Source organism: Giraffa tippelskirchi, chromosome 4, assembly GCF_054371585.1.
Source record: "Giraffa tippelskirchi isolate mGirTip1 chromosome 4, T2T-mGirTip1v1.2.pri, whole genome shotgun sequence".
Lineage (NCBI taxonomy): Eukaryota > Metazoa > Chordata > Mammalia > Artiodactyla > Giraffidae > Giraffa > Giraffa tippelskirchi.
In genome coordinates this window covers 36,147,703-36,163,230 of record NC_137278.1, presented here as the reverse complement: position 1 = coordinate 36,163,230, position 15,528 = coordinate 36,147,703, and the positions used below count along the sequence as shown (strand labels likewise).

The 15,528-nt window shown below is 50.4% G+C and overlaps 1 long non-coding RNA gene across 1 annotated transcript; it reads right to left on the bottom strand.

The window, feature by feature from the left end:
* Nucleotides 1–8,839: 8,839 nt before the first annotated feature.
* On the bottom strand, nucleotides 8,840–14,122 carry LOC145503864 (uncharacterized). Its single transcript, XR_014051856.1, has 2 exons — nucleotides 13,519–14,122; nucleotides 8,840–9,406 (listed from the first exon to the last, which is right to left on the bottom strand). It is a non-coding gene; the product is annotated as an uncharacterized LOC145503864 (long non-coding RNA).
* Nucleotides 14,123–15,528: the final 1,406 nt, after the last annotated feature.

The following is a 15,528-nucleotide window of genomic DNA, read 5'->3' as shown; positions in this document are numbered from 1 at the left end:
AAATCAAGGTGTCTGCAGGGCTGTGCTCCTTCTGGCTCTGAGGGAGAATCCAATTCCTTGCCTTTTCCAGCTTCTAGAAGCTTCCTGCATTCCTTGGCTCGTGGCCCTGCATCACTTGGACCACTGCATCCATCACTACATCGCTCTCTGACTCTAACCCTCCTCCTTCACTCTTAAAAGGATCCTTGTGATAACATAGTGTCCCTCTAGATAATCCAGGACAGTCTCCCCATTCCCGACTCCTTAATCACATGCCAAGCCCCTTTGCTGTTTATGGGAACCTAGCCACAGGTTTTGTGGATTAGGGCATGGCCATCTCAGGCAGGGGTGGGGAACATTACTAGCCTACAACACTTCACTTTCCTCATTTGTAAACTGAGGATGATAATCTGCACCTCCCAAGTCTGCTGGGAGGACCAATTACATTACAAAATACTCTGCCTTGAATCTGGCACAAAGTTTAAAATGAGGTCCAGAAAAAGCACTCTTTGCACCCACCCCCATCATCTTTCTCTGGAATTGAAGGTGCCTGTCCCCAGGCTGACTCTCCAGGAGACTTCAAGAATCCCTGTGCAAATAAAACATGGGGGTGATGAATGGCTCTGACCTCCCAAATGCCGAGGCAGGGCTGTTTGCAAATTTAAAGGTTTCTAGGCAGCAGGAGGAAGAATGTGAACAGAAACGTGGAACGGTATGTGCAGGGACATAAATTCCAAGGGGTTTTTGTTAGGAAAGCAGAACAGAAAACCATTCCATCTGCATTCCCCACATAGGAACTACTCTCCCAGGTGGGCAGGGCTGAGGCCCATTCCAGTAATGGAGCACATCTTCCTAGAGTCAGGGCTGAAGCCCTCAGCAGAGGGGGCAGGACACTCTGAGAGCCAGGTCCATGCCCACTGCCCAGGCCGGGGGGTCATGGCTCCAGATCACAGGAGCTGGAGCAGCAGCTGGCTAGTCAGAGCACAGGCAGGCAGGCCCCACCTTCTGGGAAGGAATGAGTGCCCTAGGGGATTGTGTCCTTTATGGAGGGCAGGGGATGGCGGGTCCAGACCCCTGGAAAGCCCTCCTGATCCTCCCTCCACCAGCAGGTTCTCACCCAACACAGTTTAAGCCCATTTTAATCCAATATTTTGATTAGTAAAATGTCTTTTAGCACACCCTCCAATAAATACATATTTATTTTAAATTATATGGCATGAATTGCTACCCAAATATATCATGCTCATTAGAACTTTCAGAAATATAAGCATAGCATAGTTAAAATCTAAAAATATATATATAAACAGAACATTTTGATCCTGCATTCAGACAAATGAATCGGTGGGCATGCCTCACTTTGGAGGTAGTAGAAACTCTAGCTGCATTTTGTTGCTCTTCTGTTTTCTTGAATCTTGTTTATTTGTGTGTCCAATTCAGTGAGCTCCTCTCTTGTCAGGCGGAGTTGGTCTCCCAGTTTCTCCTCCTGGCTTGTTAAGTTGCCAAAGGCTAGGAGCATTGTGCTTTGGACAGTGCAGACTGTGGGTTACACAGCTGGTGCTAATAAAGTTGTTCAGTATTTTGTGAACACGTACTCTGAACCCAGAACTTTGTGGCTGGCACTGGGGGGGTTCAAAGAGCAAGACATGATCCCACCCTCACGGAAGGAGGGAGGGAGCTTTGTAGACCAGGTGTCATGTACGTGAGGCCTGCAAGAGCCTGGCATGTTCAGATGTGGTCACTGGGCGGTTCTGGCTGGAACTCAGGAGGGGATGAAAGGGAATGGTGAGAGAGAGGGTGGGCGCTGGGCAGGAGGTGGGTGATGAAGATTCCAGGCGGGGAGAGTGTGTGGACAGTCCTGCCTGCGTGGCTCTCCCATCCTCAGGCCCACTTGGAGTGCTCTTTGCTCCCTGCATATTCAGCACAAGGGGACAAAAGAGACCCGAGGGCTGGGAAGGAGGCACCCCAAACTGCATAGAAACAGAGGGGCTCTCTTGTGCCTCCATCTCTCCAGGGTGAAGGAAGCATTAGGCCCGGGCCACAGTCAGAGGGTCTGGTCATCCAGGTTTCATTCACCTGTTGTCCCACCGCCCCACAAAGCCTCCACTAACTGCCTGTGAAGCCACTGGGGTCCCTGGTTTGAACAAGGGGCTTCACGAGGCTTGAGTATGGAGCACCGACCGGCTGCCCTCATGGCTCAGCGTGGGAGGCCTTGCTTTGGGGGCCAGCACCCCGCCCCCACCATCTAGCGAGTCTGTGGCTCTGAACTTCCTCTCCACTCCCTGAGGTGGGGGCTAGGCTCTTCCAGCTTCAGGTTCAGATCCCTGGGCATCTTCCGGAGCAGTGAGGGCTCCAGCTGAGCTGGTCATGTCTGTCTTGAAGGATGAAGGAGCTTTGATCCTTTCATGGGAAAGAATCTCACAGGCCAGGGGAGGAAAGGTATGAAGGCTCTGAAGCCCTGGAGGTGGGGTTTGGGGCTGCCACAGAGAGGGAGTCAAGAACCCCCACACCATCCCACCTCGTGCACCATGTGGCCGTGGGCCTGCAGAACTTGTGTGCGTGGCCCTGTGCCTGGGCCCAGGCTGGAGGTTTTAGGCCTCACCGTGGGAGGGTGTCCACTGGCACTGGACATCAGAGCTGGCCTTGCCTTAGAGGCTGGGGGAAATTGGGAGAAATTTTGCTTACTGTTTATCCCAGGTCAACAAGAACATGCAGAATCTGAAGGAGCCTGGAAAGAGCTGGGGAGAAGGAGGTACCTTCCAGGCAGGGTCAGGATGAGCAGTTTGTCTGTGTCTTCAAGGAAGAAATGGGCTTCTCTTGTGGCTCAGCTGGTAAAGAATCCACCTGCAATGTGGGAAACCTGGGTTCGATCCCTGGGTTGGGAGGATCCCCTGGAGAAGGGAAAGGCTACCCACTCCAGTATTCTGGCCTGGAGAATTCCATGGACTGTATAGTCCATGGGGTTGCAAAGAGTCAGACATAACTGAGCGACTTTCACTCACTCACTCACTCACTCAAGGAAGAAGCAGAGAGCAGATATGCAGACATTTGCAGGTGGCCCACAGCAGAAGGTTGAAGGGGTCATCTCATATAAGAGATTGAAGCAAGGATCTGTATGATCTGTGCAAGTATGGAAAACACAAGCTGGAGAGGCCCATGCTGGTCCATTCAGCACACGCCAACCCACAGAGCCCCAGGGCAAAGTCACTATTGAAAGTGGCACCAGCTCTGGGTGGTGCTGGGGCAGGTATGGGGTGCACCTCCAGCACCAAGGCAGGAAGCAACATCACTCTAGCTCGGCAGGGGAGCCTGCAGGCGGGAGGTCTCTGGCCCCTATGTTTAGAGACTCTGTGGCAGGAGCTACTGCACAGCTGGGGGTGGGAGGGGGGTGGTCCCTGAGACCTCAAGGGCAAGATCCACATGAGGCTCAGACCAGGTCAGGCCCGAGGAAAGAGGATGAGAGCTGCTCTTGTTGTCTCAGCCCCTGACTCCTGGGCTCCAAAATCACTGCAGATGGTGACTGCAGCCATGAAATTAAAAGATGCTTGCTCCTTGGAAGAAAAGCTATGACTAACCTAGACAGCATATTAAAAAGTAGAGACATTACTTTACCAACAAAGGTCCGTCTAGTCAAAGCTATGGTTTTTCCAGTAGTCATGTATGGATGTGAGTTGGACTGTAAAGAAAGCTGAGCACCAAAGAATTGATGCTTTGAACTGTATGTAGTGTTGGAGAAGACTCTTGAGAGTCCCTTGGACTGCAAGGAGATCCAACCTGTCAATCCTAAAGGAAATCAGTCCTGAATATTCATTGGAAGGGCTGATGCTAAAGCTGAAACTCCAATACTTTGGCCACCTGATGCGAAGAACAGACTCATTGGAAAAGACCCTGGTGCTGGGAAAGATTGAAGGTGGGAGGAGAAGGGGATGACAGAGGATGAGATGGTTGGATGGCATCACCGACGTGATGGACATGAGTTTGAGTAAACTCCGGGAGTTGGTGATGGACAGGGAGGCCTGGTGTGCTGAAGTCCATGGGGTCATAAAGAGTCGGACATGACTGGGCAACTGAACTGAACTAACTGACCCCTGGGACCCAGCATTGGGTTCCTTATCTAGTCAATAGGGAGGGTGGCTGCACACCCTCTGGGGTCCCTTCCAGCTTTCTTGACTCTGTTCAGGCTTATCCAGGCCCCACCCTGCCCTTTTCCATCTTCCAGCCTGAGCCCCCCAAACACTGGGCCACCAGAGAGGTGACTGGGCACACTATGGGGTTTCTGAGAAGTTGTAAACAACCAGCAGTTCTTTCCTGAGAAGTGGTGGAGGCATGCTGAGCCCTGTACTCCCCTCCCCACCCCACCATAGGTGCTGGGGAGAAAGTGCCACCCTCTCCTTGGCTCCAGTAACCTCTGTGGCATTCTGTGAATGAGTCTGAACACAAATCATCAGAGGGAAAGAAACCACCCATCCTAAAATAGCTCTCTGAAGGCTGCCTAATCCCATGCCTTTGCAGCAGAGCCAGTCTGTTATTTTGACCAGGCAGAGCGAGTCACCCAATGGGTCCTTCTGGACTCTCCCTCTTGGGAGTGAGTTTGCAGCACACGTATGAGGACAAGCTGGGTCAGGAGTGAGTGTTCTGGTCTTGGGGTGATGGATAATGCCCTCAGACCCAGGGTGGGACGCTGCAGGCCTCCATTTGCAGCTTTTCTTGGTGGAAGGTACAGTTAAAGGCCATCTTGGGGCCAGAGGCACCTGATCACAATCCAGGAGAAAAGATGTGTAGACAGCACACACACACACCCCCCCCACCACTACCTCCACAGTCACCAGAACTTAGAACAGAGAATGAGCACTAAGGAGCTTGGCCAAGCCAGGGCATTGTGCCAACTGCTCCAGCAAAACATACCAACACTGATAATCAGGGATAAGAACTTACATGGCTGACATACACTGTGCTGATAGATTTCCATTAGGGCTGTGGGGCCCATGGACAGAATTCAAAGGGTTCAGACCCTTGGATGGGAAAAATCTTTTATACCTTTATATTTCAGCCAAAGTTTAGCATTTCCTGCTGTTAGAAGTGTAGGCAAAAGGAACTCAGGTGTTTTAGCTGAGTCTGTGATTTGCCACCAGTAGAAATCTCAGAGACTCTTCCTACCAGACTGGACTGGTTGCAGATATCTTAAATTACCGCTTAAGCTCCTCACAGCTTGAGAATTACGGGGGTTGTTAGGCCTGTCACTAGATCTTGTTGAAAGCGTGAACAAAGAAGCGCATGCGGTACTAGATTGCAAATTTGAGGTTTTAGAAAATATTTTGATAATTGTAGTTCAATGTAATTGGTTTCCTTTGTAATCTTATGTATTCTGTCTAATGCATTTGAAAATACTGCTCGGAGAGGTTCATACGCTTCACCAAATCGCCTTAACAGGGAAGGTCAGGATCTGCTTTCCCTGCAGATCCTGGTGTAATTCTCCCACCCCGCCAGCCAGCGTGGGGGGTGCGGGGCTTGGGGACTCGTGTGGTTCTGTAACATGTTGGGGATGCAGATCCTTTTGCTTAAACATGAAGTTTATCAGGAAGCCCAGCCCAGCTCATGAGGTGAAGATGGTGCTGCTCTGGCTGGATTCAGAAGTGGGGGTTTCTTGCAGCTGCCTGACCCCTCCACCCACCCCTTCCCATCAGATGCCCTCCTCCCCTCCCCGCTTCCGGCAATCTCCATGGAGTGCCCACGTTTCCAACAAGCGCACCTACAAATCATCAACCCAGTTAACTCTTCTCTGGGAACCAGAGAAGCCATGCTACAGCCTCACATTGTTCGTGGCCTAAGTTCTTCAACTGTCCTGCTTGTGGGAAGCCCTGAATGTGGGCAGGTCTGAGGGGACTGGGAAGGGGGGTGTCATTTGCAATCCAAGTGTCCTGTGTGTCTAGAAAAAAAATGGAGAAGGGAGCTTAGCCCATGGTGCTCTTCACCACAAGTTCGGGGTTGAAATACTGGTTCCACCACTTACTTACCCGTGTGGCCTCAATTCATCTGTTAATTAGTAGTAATAACAGCTTCCACCTTAAACAGCTGGTTGAGGGATTAAAAGAAATAATGCTTGTAAAGAGCTTAGCTGGCCCAGGAAACTCTGCTGCTACCCTTTCCCCAGGGCTTCCCAGATGGCTTCCCTGAGGGCTCAGCGATAAAGAATCCACCCGCCAATGCAGGAGACAAAAGAGTAAGATCCCTGGGTCAGGAAGATCCCCAGGAGGAGGGCGTGGCAACCCACTCCAGTGTTCTTGCCTGGAGAATCCCATGGACAGAGGAGCCTGGAGGGCTACAGTCCATGGGGTCGCACGGAGTCGGACATGACTGAGCATGAGAACTCTTTCCGCAGGGAAGAGAACTGCAGCTGGCACAGCCTCCTCCCACCGCATCCCCCCATCCTCTGCCTTGGAGGTGTCTCCCTGACAGAGGGTCCCTGGGAGCTTGTTTTCACCGTCAAGCCCGAAAGCACTTAGTCCTTCCCATCTTTGCAAACACATAGCTTGGTATCCTTGGGGTATTTTGTTAGCAGCAGCTGACCCAGACAGCACACACTGTAGCTATTATCTAATCATCTAATAATTAGCTTGACATTTATAAAGGGGCCTCCAGGGCCTTGGGATGACACTGCCTTTTTCAGATGCAAGGATACTGTGATGTTGCACTTGTGCAGGGCAAGAGGGGAGCAGAAGAGAAAAGTGATGGAGGTTTTGCCTGCCCTCAACAGCCCTGAGCAGAGGCAGATAGATAGCGGGGCAGGTAACAGAGTATAATCTTCAGGGCCCCTCAACTGCACAGTCCTGTATTTTCTGTGAATTTTGCTTAAGTAGTATACACTTCTTTTTTCCTGAAGACACTCTCCAAAATTGTATAAACTTCAGACTCAACAAAATGTAATCCACCCCTAGGTTTAAAGCAAAGTTATCTCTTGGGTTTGCCCTGTCTGGAAACTGACCCTGCATCTCATTGCCATGAAGGGCCAGCGAGTGGAAGGAAGTACAGGTCAAGAAGGGGTTACACTGAGTTCATGAACTTGGTGACTCGATGGAGCACAAAGGGCCCCAGGACTTTGGTCTTCAGGGAGTCAGAGAGCTCTGCTCGCCACCTACTGGCCGGACGCCTTGGGTGCAGCCTAGCAGCCTCAGAGCCCAAACTGCCCGCAGCTTGATATTGGAGAAGGAAATGGCAACCCACTCCAGTACTCTTGCCTGGAAAATTCCATGGATGGAGGAGCCTGGTAGGCTACAGTCCATAGGGTTGCAAAGAGTCGGACACGACTGAGCAACTTCACTTTCACTTTTGAGACTGATACAAAGAGCAAATGGGTCATCTGTTAATGTGGTGACAGAGGTGGTGGTGTCAGTGGTGACTGAAAAAGCACAGAAAACATCGATTTAGGGATGGAAAAGGCCAGAGATAAAGTCCCTGTCCCAGCCCCTGCAAGTCATGGAACAAGGTACGTAGCTTGTGTGAGCCTTGACTAAGGAATAAAATGGGAAATGAAAACACGCCCCACCCATCATTAGTGGGAGCAAAGGGCTGGGGAGGAGAAAGTAACCATCTGCTCCAACACCTGGAGCATCGCTGTCTTCCAGTTTCTCTTAGAAGCCCCTGGAACAGGTGACCAGGGAAAAGCATGTGGTTTCAGCCAGGACATGGAGGAGAGAGGTAAGAAGTAAAGGAACAGCTCCCGCAGCAAGAAGACCAGGCTCTGTCATTGCTCTGTCCGTGGTCCCACATACCAGCTGGGCTCAGATCCCACGGCCCTCTGATACCTTCCCTTCCGTCTCCCCCATCTACTCGGTTGTTAAGGCTAACATTCCCACCTCGGCATCTGCTGCTTCATCCTCGCCTCTATTCCTGCAGGCCAGCATCCATTTGTTATCTGGACAAGAGCAGCAGACATCTATGCGGCACTGCAGACAAACAGGCAACCCGTATGCTGAGCGTTCAGCCTTCTGGGCGGTCAGACCAGGCTTATGGAGGCTGGAGCCTCTAGACCAGCCTCAAGAAGTCTCATCTGCTAACCTCAGTGTGAATTCAAATGTCATCATTTTTTACATTGCTTCCACGTGGGAAGTGTGGGGAAGCACGCATCTCTCAATTGTACTCTTCTGTCCACATGGCCTCATACCCAGGCACTGTGGCCAGGTTCATCTCCACGGAGTCCAACTCAGTGCAGCTTGCCTTCAGAATGGCCATCAGGATTCTGCAAGATGGGAAAGTTGCTGAAACCTACAAGGACAGGCAAGGAGAGCCAGTACAGGGGTCCTTCTTACAGCTTGGGTGCCATGAATTGAGGAGGTGTGCAAAGGAGAGCAGCCCCCGAGGGCACCTGGGAAGCTCACTCCTGCTCCTTCATCTGGAATGGTTGTTCTCACACTCCACAGTGTAAGTAACACCTGCTGCAATTGTAAGCAATGCAGATTCCAGGGCCTTCTCCTGCACCACCCACATTTTAAGTCAATGTGTTTGCAACCAGACCCAGCAGTCTGCATTTTTAGGGAGCATGCTGATTGTGGACAAAGATCTTCTTTTGAGAAACAGTGCCCTGATGATCTCAGCTAACAGTAGAGTTCACCCAGTCTTCCTCAAAAGATTGAACAATGGCATATGGGCAGGAATTTACAGTAAAAAGCAGTGTCTCAGCCTAAAATCTCAAATCAAACACACCACTTTGAAAAGATAGAAGAATAAGGAATCCTTAAAAATATGGAAAGTGGTTGAAAGGAAGACCATCTGGGCAAACCAAAGTTACTCATCCCCAAGAACATTCTCCCAGAAAGGCAAACTGCATGGAAAATACAAAATGTAATCCTAAAGGAAAAAAGGAAGCTTTGAAATTCTGGGAAGAATTTATAACCTATAACCTATGCAGCCCATTGCGCAGAGTAACACAGCAAACTTCTCTCTAAAATGTGACAAGATGGAAATTATAGTGAAGGCAGGGAGTGTGTGTGTGTGGCTGTGTGTGTATGTGCGTGCATGTGTGCACATGTGCGTGCACAAGTTCCTGTAGGAGGTTCCAGAGTGAAGAGAATGCCAGCATCAATGGCACTGCAATTCCATCTAGCTCAGCAACCTGTGTCCTTACCGAGGTGACTCTGCTGGCTGTTGTGACTTTTTCTGATCCCCAGGTAGAGAAGGGGTCTGGCTTATGGGAATGCCATGAACTTATCAGGCAAGTGACATGACGTTTGAAATCCAGGCTGACTTGAAAATGTGAACCACCATCCACTGTGATTCTGTGTGGATGCTGGGCTCTTCCAGCTTCAGGTATTTGCCATCCGTGTGGGGTGTTGTTGCTGCCCGCTTCTCTGCCTCCTTTTGCACACCACGTGGACCACTCTGTGACAATTCAGAACTCCTGCTTCCCTTGTGGCTCAGTTGGTAAAGAATCCGCCTGCAATGCAGGAGACCTAGGTGCGATCCCTGGGTTGGGAAGATCCCCCGGAGAAGGGAAAGGCTACCCACTCCAGTATTCTGGCCTGGAGAATTCCATGGACTGTATAGTCCATGGGGTCGCAAAGAGTCGGGCATGACTGAGTGACTTTCACTTTCAGAACTCCACCTAGAACATGGAGTAGGTGGGGGCTCTGATCTGTTCTGTGTTAATAGGTGTTAACAGGCATGGCTAGAGACCAGAGAGCAACTGCAACCTGGACAAAAACTGGGGACCTTCCTCTTTGCCGGAGGAAGACCAGGAGGGGGTATTCTGAAAGAGGCAGCACCATCTGGGTTAATGGCACCCGACTTGGGCTGGCTCAACACCAGTGGGACAGGCGCCGGCTGACACAGTTTCCCCAGAGGAAGTGTGGGGTTTCTCAGCTTGTGTCTCCATGAGATCTCAGTGAACTGGCTCCACAACCATAATTCAGGAGAAGGCTGAGAATCAGCAGGAGGAAGAGGTGAGAGAAGAAACCTGTTTTCAGCTCTGGTGGAGGTGCTACTTTTAACTGAGATATCTGTGAAGGAAAGAAACACAGAAGGCTCAATGGGGTCCTTTTAGAGCTTTAGTGAACACTCATCCAAAGCGGAAAAATGGCCAAGTGTTAAACATTGAGCTGAAGCCAAATATTGCTATTATAGATACCCTTCAGGATACAATCAGAAATATACAACTTTAAGTATGGAATTTGTGCTACACTTTTTTAAGTAAAATGTTTAATGTTCAGATTTCTAGTTTGACCGTATAGAGGAGGGACAACAATGTCTTAGCACTCTCCACTGTGGAATGGCTCCAGCCACCTCACTGTCACTCACACGGACAGTAAGTACTCACTGGTCACACATTCTTCTGCCAGTACGAGCTGCTCATAATGGTGATGTCGCCGAGCTATCTTGAACTATAACTGACTATAGACAACTCCTCTTGGACTCCTGGCTATAAGAAGTCTCAACCAGGACTTCTTGAAAGACTAATGTCACATGTTAAATAACTAAAATTTAAATGTAGCTCATACGGTTTAATTTGTATATTTTTATGAGTGCTTATTATACCAAAGAATTCTATCAGGATTAGAATTGTAATCTAGTCTGTCTTGTTCTGCCTTGTGGTATCCATGTAATTGTTACAAACAGCACTACAGGTGACCACAATCAGATCCAGCATTCAAGGTACCTCCCCCACGTGAAGCCTCAGGGCGGGGCCTTGGGTGAAACCTCAGGCTCAGAGTTTGGTGAGTTCTTGGCGCACGGAGCTCTAAGAACTGCACCAGCACGCTGCCTGCCACAGAGCAGGGTTTCAGCAAGTATTTGCTGGATGAGTGAGTGGCTAAGTGGATGAATAAATGAAAAAAGATCTAAGTCAGAGTCAATCTAGGAAGAGTCGGCACCTCCAGGGTCTACCAGCACTAGGTAAGGTGAGGTTTGAGGGGACGGACCAGGAGTGGGCAGGTGTCAAGGCCTAGGGGGTCCAGAGGCCACTAGAGCAGGAGCTGAAGGCAGGACGTGGCCACTGAATAAAGCCTGTTAGTAGACCTGAGATCAAGGTCAGAGAAGGACCCATCCTGTTGGGAATCCACAGTGTATACAGAGAAGATGGGACTGGCAGGGAGCTGTGAGAGGGCAGCCTGGCTAGAGGTGTAGAGTGGGTATCCTGGCAGACAGATCAATAGGTGTCCCAAGAGCAGGAGACATGTGAAGCTCATGCAGGGGGCACAGGCCTCAGGAGCAGGAGCCCAGATTCCATCCAGGCTGAGTTGTAGAGGAAATGGAATTTGGACCTAGCAGGTGTCAAGGCCCAGGGGGGTCCAGAGGCCACTAGAACAGGAGCTGAAGGCAGGACGTGGCACCAAATAAAGCCTGTTAGTAGACCTGAGATCAAGGTCAGAGAAGGACTAGCCAGCCTGGTTCAGGGACAAATCCCCCAAGCCACTGAACTTAAAATTTCCCCATCTTAGGAAAGGGTCTACCCAGAGACTGCAGAAGAGAGGAGCCTACATGAAGATATTCAAGGAGATCCAGGGAAGGTGTCTAAGAGGCTATAAAAGCATGAAGTCACATGGCCCATGGCTGTCAGCAGAGGAGGTAAACCTACGTGTTACATGTTATTTCAGGCTTTGGTTGGAATTTTGCAACCAGGTGTTCATGATAATCAACTGGCTGACAATGATTCTGTGAGGTCTGCAATGTGCCTAGCATTGTGCATCACCTGTTAGGAGTTAGAGGCATGAAATAGTCATCGAACAGATGTGTTCATACTACACATGTATAATGTGTCACTGTTCACAGAGAAGAAAACACAGATGTGAGAGAGCTACAGCCAGAAAGTGCTGCACGGGTGGCGGAGGTCGGGGAGGGTTTCCTGGAGGAGGGGGAGGCACCCTGGACCTGCAGGATATAGGACATCAGAAGAGAGAGGGGAGAACATTTACCACCAATTGCTTTGTGATTCCTGACTGCTCAGAACACACCCCTCAGAGCTAAGCAAGACAGTTTGTTAAACTGCAGGAGAGGTGAGGGAAGGAATGGAGAAGTCATCCTTGCCTGGTGTACTCTTGGAAGTCCAGCTCACGGCAGGGGAACCCCGAGGCACAACCAGGCCAGAGCTAGTTCATGGCAAAGTCAGATGAGTGTGGATGTCCAATAGGGCCAAGGCTCCATCGTCTTTTCTGACACCAGACAGCTGCCCTCCCCCCTCTTGCCAGTTGCAAAGCAGGCTTTGGCTTTATGGTGGAGGTTTTGGCTGGTTTGGCTTAGTTGGGCGGCTTTTTCTTTGTTTTGTCTTGTTTTGAAACGGCTACTGAAGAAGGGAAAGGGGAGGAAATGATTTTCTTCTTTCTCCTGTGATAGTACCAGTTCTGCCCTTGGATTCAAGCAGGCAAGAAGGCCCCTCTCTGGGCCACAGCAGTTAGCAGGACCCCTTGGGCCCTCCTCTGTCTGCACCCCTCCTCATGGGCATCACGCCATGACTGTTAGTTTCCTATTTTTGATGTAGCAAGTTACCACAACCTTCGAGGTTTGAATCTACACAGGTTTATCATCTTAGAGTTCGTCAGTCAGAAGTCTCACTGAGTATCAACAGGGCTGCATTCCTTTCCAGAGGCTCTAAGGGGAGGATCTCTCTTCTTGCCTTTTCTAGCTTCTAGAGGCCACCAGCATTCCTGGACTTGTGGCCTCTTCCATTTCCAAAGCCAATAATGACTGATCCAGTATTTCTCACACCTCATCACTCTGACCTTCTCTCCTGCTTCTCTTTCACTTTTTAAAATATATATGTATGTTTGACTGCACTGGGTCTTAGTTGTGAAACGTGGGCTCTTCGTTGCCGCATGTAGACTCTCTAATTGCGGCATGCAGCATCTAGTTCCCTGACCAGGAATCAAACCTGCACCCCCTTGCATTGGGAGCGTGGAACTTGAACCACTGGACCACCAGGGAAGTCCCTCCTTTTTCACTTTTAAGGACTCTGGGGACTGCATTGGGCCCCTACAGATAATCTAGAATATAATGTATAATCATAAAGCCAGTTGACTGGCAACTTTAATCCCATTTATAACCTTGATGCCACATTACATATTTATAGGTTTCAGGGACTAGGATATGGACATTGGGGGAGGGGGATTTTTATTCTGCCTACTACAGTTGCCAAAGTCAGAGGATATAATATATTTTATTTAACACTCTGTTGACTTGGTTTATAATTTTATGTATTTGAAGCATGGTGTGTGGCCTCTGTGCTCTTGCCCCAGCCCACAAATATCCTGCTGCTCTGGTGGGAGCAATGCTTGTCCCGGGTGAAGGGTCTGCAGCCTTGTAGTGAGTGGGGTTGTTGAGTATTCCCTGGCCAGCAGCAGCCCCCTCTGGACAGTTTCCAAGGTTTCCCCAGCCTGTTTCTCCAGAGGAACATGTCACCTTCATCATCTTACCTCTGATTCAGATCCAGGTCTGACTCCCAACACTTTACTGTTCTTGCAAAAGCATTCCTCCCAAAGAAGGTACACTTCCCATTCTTTTTGCTTTTTTACTTTTACGTAAAAAGGGTAGAAACAAGGGAAGAAACCTTCTACTCACCCCAGCCCCAGTAGTACGGATACATCAAAGGATACCAAGCCCCTTGAGAAGCCAGAGCATGGCTTACATCATCCTGCAGCACACCCGCTAAGCAACTGTGCAACTGTGAGATCAACATCTGTTTCCATGGAGACGTCACTTCATCACCATTCTCCAGGCAGAGCAGAGAAGTGCATCTGCGAGGAATGAATACGTGGGCTGTGCCAGAGAATAACAAAATCTGGTGCTGTGAGCAAAATAAAACTATAATCAAGGTGAAAGATTGATGAGAGAGGGCATTAAAATGAGAGAGAGGGAAAATGGCCACTGGGTGGGGCCTGGGGGACTAACTGGTCAGAATCAGATGGAAGTGCACATCACCTGCCTCTCTTGATACACAGGGAAGCCCAGAAAGGCCTCAGACTTCTGCTAAATATTGTCTGGTCCACAGAACCCAAGCCTAGTGCCCCTTTGCCAGGACCCGTCCCAGTGGACGGAAGGCACTAAGGCACAATGATGCTTTTCTGAGCCCTGGTGGCTCAGACTAACGGATCTGCTTGCAATGCGGGAGTGACATGTTCCTGGGTCAGGAAGATCCCCTGGAGAAGGGAATGGCAACCACTCCAGGATTCTTCCTGTAGAATTCCATGGATAGAAGCAACTAAGTGACTCACACTTTCACTTTTTCAATGGTCTTCTCCTGTTGCTTCCAGTCAAGCAGCGATGGATCTTGGTCCTTGTGCTCCCAGCCTTGCTTTGGCCCACCTAGCACAATGCATTCCAAGGCCAGCGGCTCCCGCTCACCTGAACAAACCTTGTTGCTCTGAGGCCTGGCTTTCTGAAATGACAAGAGCAGAAGCGGAGGAGGGTGGAAGGGAATTAGCAGTTATTGGGTCCTGGCTCTGTGCCAGATGTCACACTGTCTCAGCTAACCCTCAAATCCCATCTTACAGCCTGCTTGTATAGGCCAGGAACTGTGGTTCAGAGAGGTGAGGTAGCTTATTCCATGTGAGATGAACAACAAACTTCCAGAATTCCTCACTTTGTGCCAGGCATTGTTTTAAACTCTTCACAAATACTAATTCATTTCATCCTCAAACCACATCTCTGAGAGGGTATCGTTATCCATCAGTTGATACATGGCAGAGCCAGCATTGAGGCCTGGAGTGCCCTTCCTACTGCACACCTGACTCTGCTCTCACGCTGGGGAGAACCCTCAGGAAGGTGGGGGGCAGGCACACAAGAATGAGGGCCGAAAGATGGGCTGTTGAAACTGGAGGCTGACAGCGATTTTTCCTGCTGTCCCAGAATTGCAGCCAGGGACCAAAGCTGAGGATACCAAGTGCTGAGGGCCTCTGGTCTGAGCTCAGAAATCTACCTGGGAGTGCCAGCCCCTTCTCACAGGCTCAGGAAGAGACTGCCTCCCACCAAATGCCAGGTGCCCTGTCCCCCTACCCACTGGTGGTGCCAGAAGGTGCCAGAGGCTGGGGTGGTGGGGGAGGGGCTCCACTCCTGCAGCCTGGGTGGTGGACTGTCTACAGCTTGGGGTGGCTGGTGGCCTGGCCCAGGCTAGGTGGATGTTCAGAGCCACAGACCCAAAGCCAGCCCTGGGGCTGCTGCTGTTGCTGGAGGTGCAACAAGAGGATCCCCGGGGCACCCCGGGAACAAGTGTCTGATGCAAGTCACCCCGCCCCCGACCGTGGGAAGAAGAGGGTGTCTGGCAGGTTCCTCTGCCCCCAAGATCAGTGTCTAACTCTGCTCTAGAGATCTCCGAAGGCAGAAGCCTTGCCAGGAGGGCTCCAGGCAACAGAGGCTGTGTGTCTGCAAGGAAGATAGGGTAGTCCACCCCATCCAGGTCTTCTGCCTCTGGGAGAGCCCAGATGGACAAGCTGGAGGTGCCTGGGGTCTATGTAGATGCTGGAGCACTGGGGTGAGCATAGAGCAGGAGCAGTGGAGGCAGCTGGAGTGATGGAGCCCCAACTCTGAGCAGGGTTTGCAGGGGTGCATTGCTGGCAAGGATGAAGGTAGACA